The sequence below is a fragment of the Mandrillus leucophaeus genome, unplaced genomic scaffold (genome assembly GCF_000951045.1).
Source record: "Mandrillus leucophaeus isolate KB7577 unplaced genomic scaffold, Mleu.le_1.0 Scaffold205, whole genome shotgun sequence".
In the NCBI taxonomy this organism is placed as follows: domain Eukaryota; kingdom Metazoa; phylum Chordata; class Mammalia; order Primates; family Cercopithecidae; genus Mandrillus; species Mandrillus leucophaeus.
Genome location: NW_012102088.1, coordinates 408002 through 414399, shown reverse-complemented (window position 1 = coordinate 414399; position 6398 = coordinate 408002). Strand labels below are relative to the sequence as shown.

Genomic DNA, 6398 nt, shown 5'->3' with positions numbered 1-6398 from the left:
GCAGCATGAGGTCAGCTCACCAACACTGTAGGTGTGCAGGCTTATGCTGATGACAAGAGCCACGGACCTCACCATGTGTCTGAAAACGGCCATGTTGCCACTTAAATGCTAAACCTTTAATGGTGTATTAATAGATGGTTATTAAGTAGCAAATTAGGAGCTTAAATCTACCTAAATCAGCTGTGTACTGTCTGTATCTCACAGTGACAAATTCACCAAATCTGTATCTTGTCTTCTCTGGAACGATGTTAAATATTAGCATATCGCAGTTCTCTGGTGCGATTCCAGCAGCTATGGTGAGGCCACTGTTGCTCCTGAATCTCCACTTTCATTTGCCCTCACTGGTGTCACTGTCGTGGTCACTGTCACTGCCGCTGTCAGTATCACTGTCACTGGCAGCTAAGTTTGCCTAGGGCTTCCTTTTGTTCCTGGTTGATTGCAAAGTCAGTCATTATTCTCTGGGTGAGGCCCTCACAAATAGGTAAGCTGAAGGCACTTGCCAGCTCGACTACCTCAATGGCCTGGGAGACACCTCAATGGCTGTTAGACACTCTTGCACTGCCCATAAACTCATTCAGCAACTCATTTCTAGGGATCTTGTTATGCTTCCTAAAAAGCCCCAACATTTTCCAGGCTTCCCGGATTCTCCCAGCCCTTAAAAAGAGGACAGCTGCTGGGCGCGGTGGCTCAAGCCTGTAATCCCAGCACTTTGGGAGGCCAAGGCGGGTGGATCACCTGAGGTCAGGAGCTTGAGACAGCCTGGCCAACATGGCGAAACCCTGTCTCTACTAAAAAGACAAAAATGAGCCAGCATAGTGGTGGATGCCTGTAATCCCAGTTACTCAGGAAGCTGAGGCAGGAGAATTGCTTAAACCCGGGAGGCGGAGGTTGCAGTGAGCAGGGACCACGCCATTGCACTCCAGCCTGGGCGACAAGAGTGAAACTCTGTCTCAAAAAAAAAAAAAAAAAAAAAAAGAAAAGAAAGAAAGAAAGAAAAAAAGGACAGCTATACAGTTGAGAGAGATAGATGGTCAATTCAGAGCAGTGTGTCTGACAGGCTGGCTTTCATACGTAGATTTGATAGCAGCAGCACAGTCAGCAAATGCCACCTGAAGCTCTGGTGGGTGCTTATCCATCGCCATGAGTGTCAGGATCTCTTCTCTCAGGTCGTTGCAGGAAGTGTGACCATATTCTTTACTATCTTTCCAAGTTTGAGGAATCACTTCCAGCCGATTGGCCACAGCCCATACTTGGAGATCTATCAAAGTTTGGGAGTGGGGGAAGAAGGCCGAAGGTATCAGGTCCTCATACCACTTCAAAGGTGACATCAATTTATTCCATTAGGCAAATCAAATTGAAGAACTTGGAATCATAGAAATTACGCCGATTATCAGGTCCAATGAATTTTCGGTTGTCTCCAGTATTTAAAAGGCCATGTAGCTGGGTGCGGTGGCTCACACCTGTAATCCCAGCACTTTGTGAGGCCGAGACGGGTGGATCATGAGGTCAGGAGATCAAGACCATCTTGGCTATCACTGTGAAACCCTGTCTCTACTAAAAATACAAAAAAATTAGCCGGGCGTGGTGGTGGGCACCTGTAGTCCCAGCTACTTGGGAGGCTGAGGCAGGGGAATGGTGTGAACCTGGGAGGCAGACCTTGCAGTGAGCCGAGATCACGCCACTGCACTCCAGCCTGGGCGACAGAGCGAGACTCCATCTCAAAAAAAAAAACAAAAACAAAAAAACCATGTATTTGGCAGACAAGTTCTAGATCTTTGAGAGATGATGAGGATACTCTCATGGCTTACTGAAAAAACATCATCATCCAGGTCCTTAGGAGAAAATCTCTTTCCTATTAATTCATTCATTATATCATAGACGATGAAGGATGATCCATTTGAAGGGCTTCTAGGCTTATAAAACAGCTGAATAAAATGAGTGTTTTTTTTCAAATGAGTGGTTTTTTTCATCCATCCCAGTTCTCCAGGAGACACCAGCAGGTGTCCTATAATTCAAATCTGATGCTATCAACTTGAAGCGTCAGATCCCGCAGGTTGAGGGCTAAGTACCGTAAAATTGCCCTTCACTTCAGATGCCAATCATAATAACCAGGTTGTGGCCTGTGCTTTTAACCAACTACATTAGAATTGGTGTTCCCACAACCACCTAGAACTCATTTCTAGAATGGCTCATAGAACTCAGGGAAAACTTTGCTTATGTTTACTGTTTTGTAATAAAAGATATCACAAAGGATACAAACAAACAGCCAGATAAAAAAGATACATGGGGCAAGATATGTGAGAAGAGGTGTGGAGCTTCCATGCCCTCTCCAGGCACATCTAATGTGTTCAGCAATCTGGAAAGCTAAAATCTTGTTCTCCAAGAGTTTTTATAGAGCTTCATGTCGAGCCACCCCATCCCTTCCCCTTCACAGAGGTTGGTGAGTGGGGCAAAAGTTCCAACTCTCTAATCTTTCTGGTGACCAGCTTCATCCTGAGTCTGTCTAGGGGCTCCACCCTAAGCCATCTCATTGGTATAAACTGAGATGTGATCAAAAAGTCATTAAAAATAACGAAAGACATTTCAACACACAGGAAATTCCAAGGGTTTTAGGAGCTCTGTGATAGAAATCAGAAAGTCAAGCCTACTCAAGTTTGGAGAGGCTAACACTGGTTAGTGTGAGCACCAATACAATGAGAGAAATAGATTATAATGCAGCTGATAAAAATCCTCCAGTCCATGTGGCTTCTAAAATAATTAACTTAAAAAGGATGGGATGGGCTGGGCGCAGTGGCTCACACCTATAATCTCAACACTTTGGGAGGCTGAGGCGGGTGGATAACCTGAGGTCAGGAGTTTGAGACCAGCCTGGCCAACAAAATGAAACCCCATCTCTACTAAAACAACAACAACAAAACAAAAACCAAAAAACAAAATTAGTTGGGTGTGGTGGCATACGACCATAGTCCCAGCTACCTGGGAGGCTGAGGCAGGAGAACCACTTGAACTTGGGAGGTGGAGGTTGCAGTGAGCCGAGATCGCGCCACTGCACTCCAGCCTGGAAGACAAAAGTGAGACTCTTTCTCAAAAAAAAAAAAAAAAAAAAGAAACAAAGAAAAAGAAAAAAGAAAAAAAAAGAAGAAAAAGGATGGTTGGGTAAAGTTCTTTACAGGAGTGTCAACTTACAAGTATAAAATGTAAAGAAGTAATAGAAATAGAATCCCCACAAGCAGTGATCACAGATTCAAGGAATAATTGTCAATGGAGGCTAAAACTAGAGGGTGAAGTGGGGGGACTTAATATTATTCAGACATTGCAAGGAATTGCCCCACAAAGTACTTATTAATTACAAAGAAGAAAGAGTGGAGAGATCTAGTAGACACCATCTTAACCAAGTAGTCAAAGTTCAAATCCCCCAAATGGACAAAGTGTATACTTAGGGGCCACCTCATAGGACATAACATCATTGGCAATTCTGGGGCAAAATAAATGTGTTCACTGAATTATTGTTTGAACTTTGGAAAAGGTATACATTTTTCACAATAAATAACTTGTCCTCCAAATCTTCAATGTACTGAATACCTGATATTGGGCAAATTACATGTCTTCTTGGGCCTCAGTTTCCTCACATTAAAAATACGGAGATAATATTATTACTTGCCCGCTCAATTGTAAGGTTTACCAAAAGAAAATACATGGTTAATAACAACTCAGGGCTCAGTAAATGTTTGCTATTTGGAATAAACTGATGGGAGGCTACACGCAATCTCTACTTACCGTTTAGCATGAAGATACTAAAAAAAAAAATTGTTTTAATGTTAATACTGGTCAGCTGTGCCTGAAATTTTCTTTTTTTTCTTTTTTTTTTTTTTTTTTTTTTTGAGACGGAGTCTTGCTCTGTCGCCCAGGCTGGAGTGGCAGTGGCGCGATCTCGGCTCACTGCAAACCTCCACCTCCAGAATTGCTTTAATCTCAGTCTCCTGAATATCTGGGACTACAGACGCCCGCCATCAAGCCCGGCTAATTTTTGTATTTTTAGTAGAGACGGGGTTTCACCATGCTGGCCAGGCTGCTCTCGAACTCCTGACCTCAGGTGATCTGCTCAGCTTGGCCTCTGAAAGTGCCGGGATTACAGGCGTGAGCCACCGCGCCCGGCCTGTGCCTGAATTTCAAAGAGAGGAGGGTAAAATGAGGCATGCCCCTTCTCCTTCCTATCATGGCCGAACTAGTGTTTCAGGTTAACTTTGCCATGCTCTTAGCTGAGAGGAGGGGTCCGTTCAGTTGGCCGGGAGCTTAGAATGCGATTTTTGGTTCTAGGGAGAGATGCAGAGTTAGGACAACAGGAGAGAAGCGAACCCGGACAGCAACGCCTACCTGACATCCACCGCTCTGGCAGGGCGACCACGCGGCCGGGGCCCGCCCGACCGCAGGTCTCGGGCCGCGCAGCGCTAGCAGTCGCGGGAGGGGGACCCAAACGTCAGTGGTCCCCAGAATCAGGACCCTACCTTGCTCCAGCATCTCGCCAGCCCTCCCTGCAGTCACTGAGCGCAGCGGAGAAGAACAGCCCGGCGCGCCCCGCCCCCTCGCGCCCCGCCCCCGCCCGGGGACGCATTTCCCTGGCCTGCACCCAAGCCGGTAAAAGGGCAGACGTGGCAGCTCAAGGCACCTGCGCCCAGCAGGTTGCAGGCCCCACTCTCCCAGGGAGACCAACATACTTGCGGAACCGCACAGAGAGGTGAGGCTGAAAAGAGGTACCGGTGATGATACCCGGGCTTTTGAGGGCACGGAATTGAGAACTGGAGTGAAACATACAAATAAAAGGAAATAAAAGCTCATCAAGGTTTCTTTGTGTTGCTGACGGTGTAGCACAGGTCAGATACTCGCCCTGCAGAAAGGTCAGGTCAGGAATTTAGGATGCAGGATGACTTCTGATTATTCCCCAGAGGCACCACCTGTGCACTGTTGGCCTCCCTTCTCCACGACTTCACCTGCATTTTGATGTACAATTTTAAAGCTTCTCAGTATGGAATTGGAAATGGAATCCTGTGTCTTTTGGGAAACATTTACTAAAAGGCATCACATCTTGTTCTCCGTTTTCAGGAAGTTCACTCCTCCCTGTCAGTACTTTGACTAGACAATTAAAATAAACATAGATCCAATTTAGAAGAATGCTATAAAGATACAAAAACACATAAAAACAAAGCATTATTTTAAAATACTGAATCAAGAAAACACTTGCAGTACATAGGACAAATACAGCATAATATTTAAGTCTCAAAGAAATATTCTACCTAAGAAAGAAGCAAAGAATCTGAAAGCTAAGAAAACAAAAATAAAATATGGCAAATACATTTGATTAAAGGTGTTCAAACACGCTAGTACTCAAATTAAAAATAAAACAATGAGATATTATTTCCAGCTCTAAAATTTATAATGATTGAAAATTTAATGGCTGGGCATGGTGGCTCATGCATTTACTCTCAAAGCACTTTTGGAGCCCTAGCGGGTAGGATCGCTTGAGCCCAGGAGTTGGAGGCTGCAGTGAGCCATGGTTGCACCACTGCATTCCAGCCTGGGTGACAGAGTAAGACCCTCTCAAAACAAATAAATAAATAAACAAATACATACAATTTAAAAAAGAAAGAAAAGCATTTTAAATAACGAAACTGAAACAGGTCAGGGTCACTGGTGTCATTGTCTAAGGTGTTATCTAAGCTCGTGGTCTCATGACCAAGAAAATTAAGCAGTATGGACACGAACGGTGAGGTTGGAGCAAAAATAGAAGCAGAGAGTAAAAGGGCGATTGCCAGGGGCTTGGGTGAAGGGGAAATGGGGAAATGTCGGTCAAGAGGTACAGATTTTCAGTTTTGCAAGATAAATTTTTGGGGATTTAACGTACATAGTGACATTATTTGACATATGTACATAGTGACATGTGACATAGTTAACAAACCAGAAAAAAATTTTAAATGGGATGTTCAGAAACGAAAAAACAATACTACCTGACATTTGCTAAGTTTTTTGTTTTTTGTTTTTTGTTTTTTTTTTTGAAACGGAGTCTCGCTCTGTTGCTCAGGCTGGAGTGCAGTGGCATGATCTCGGCTCACTGCAAGCTCCAACTCCTGGGTTCACACCATTCTCCTGCCTCAGCCTCCCGAGTAGCTAGGACTACAGGCACCCACCACCACGCCCGGCTAATTTTTTTGTATTTTTAGTAGAGATGGGGTTTCGCCACGTTGGTCAGGCTGGTCTCAATCTCCTGACCTCGTGATCCACCCACCTCGGCCTCCCAAAGTGCTGGGATTACAGGCGTGAGCCACTGTGCCCGGCTGCTAAGAGGACAGATTTTTATTTTTTGCTACAAGGTTAGATCTTTTTTTTTTTTTTTTTTTTTTTTT

General features: G+C 44.5%; 1 protein-coding gene and 1 pseudogene across 1 annotated transcript in view; one reads left to right on the top strand and one right to left on the bottom strand.

The window, feature by feature from the left end:
* Nucleotides 1-6398, top strand: part of DUXA (double homeobox A) — a 19880-nt gene that overhangs the window by 2660 nt on the left and 10822 nt on the right. Inside the window, exon 2 of the mRNA XM_011979642.1 lies at nt 6245-6248. The gene's annotated coding sequence lies outside the window, so the exon portion shown is untranslated. The remainder of the gene's footprint in view (nt 1-6244; nt 6249-6398) is intronic.
* LOC105539447 lies at nt 329-1970 on the bottom strand (annotated as a pseudogene).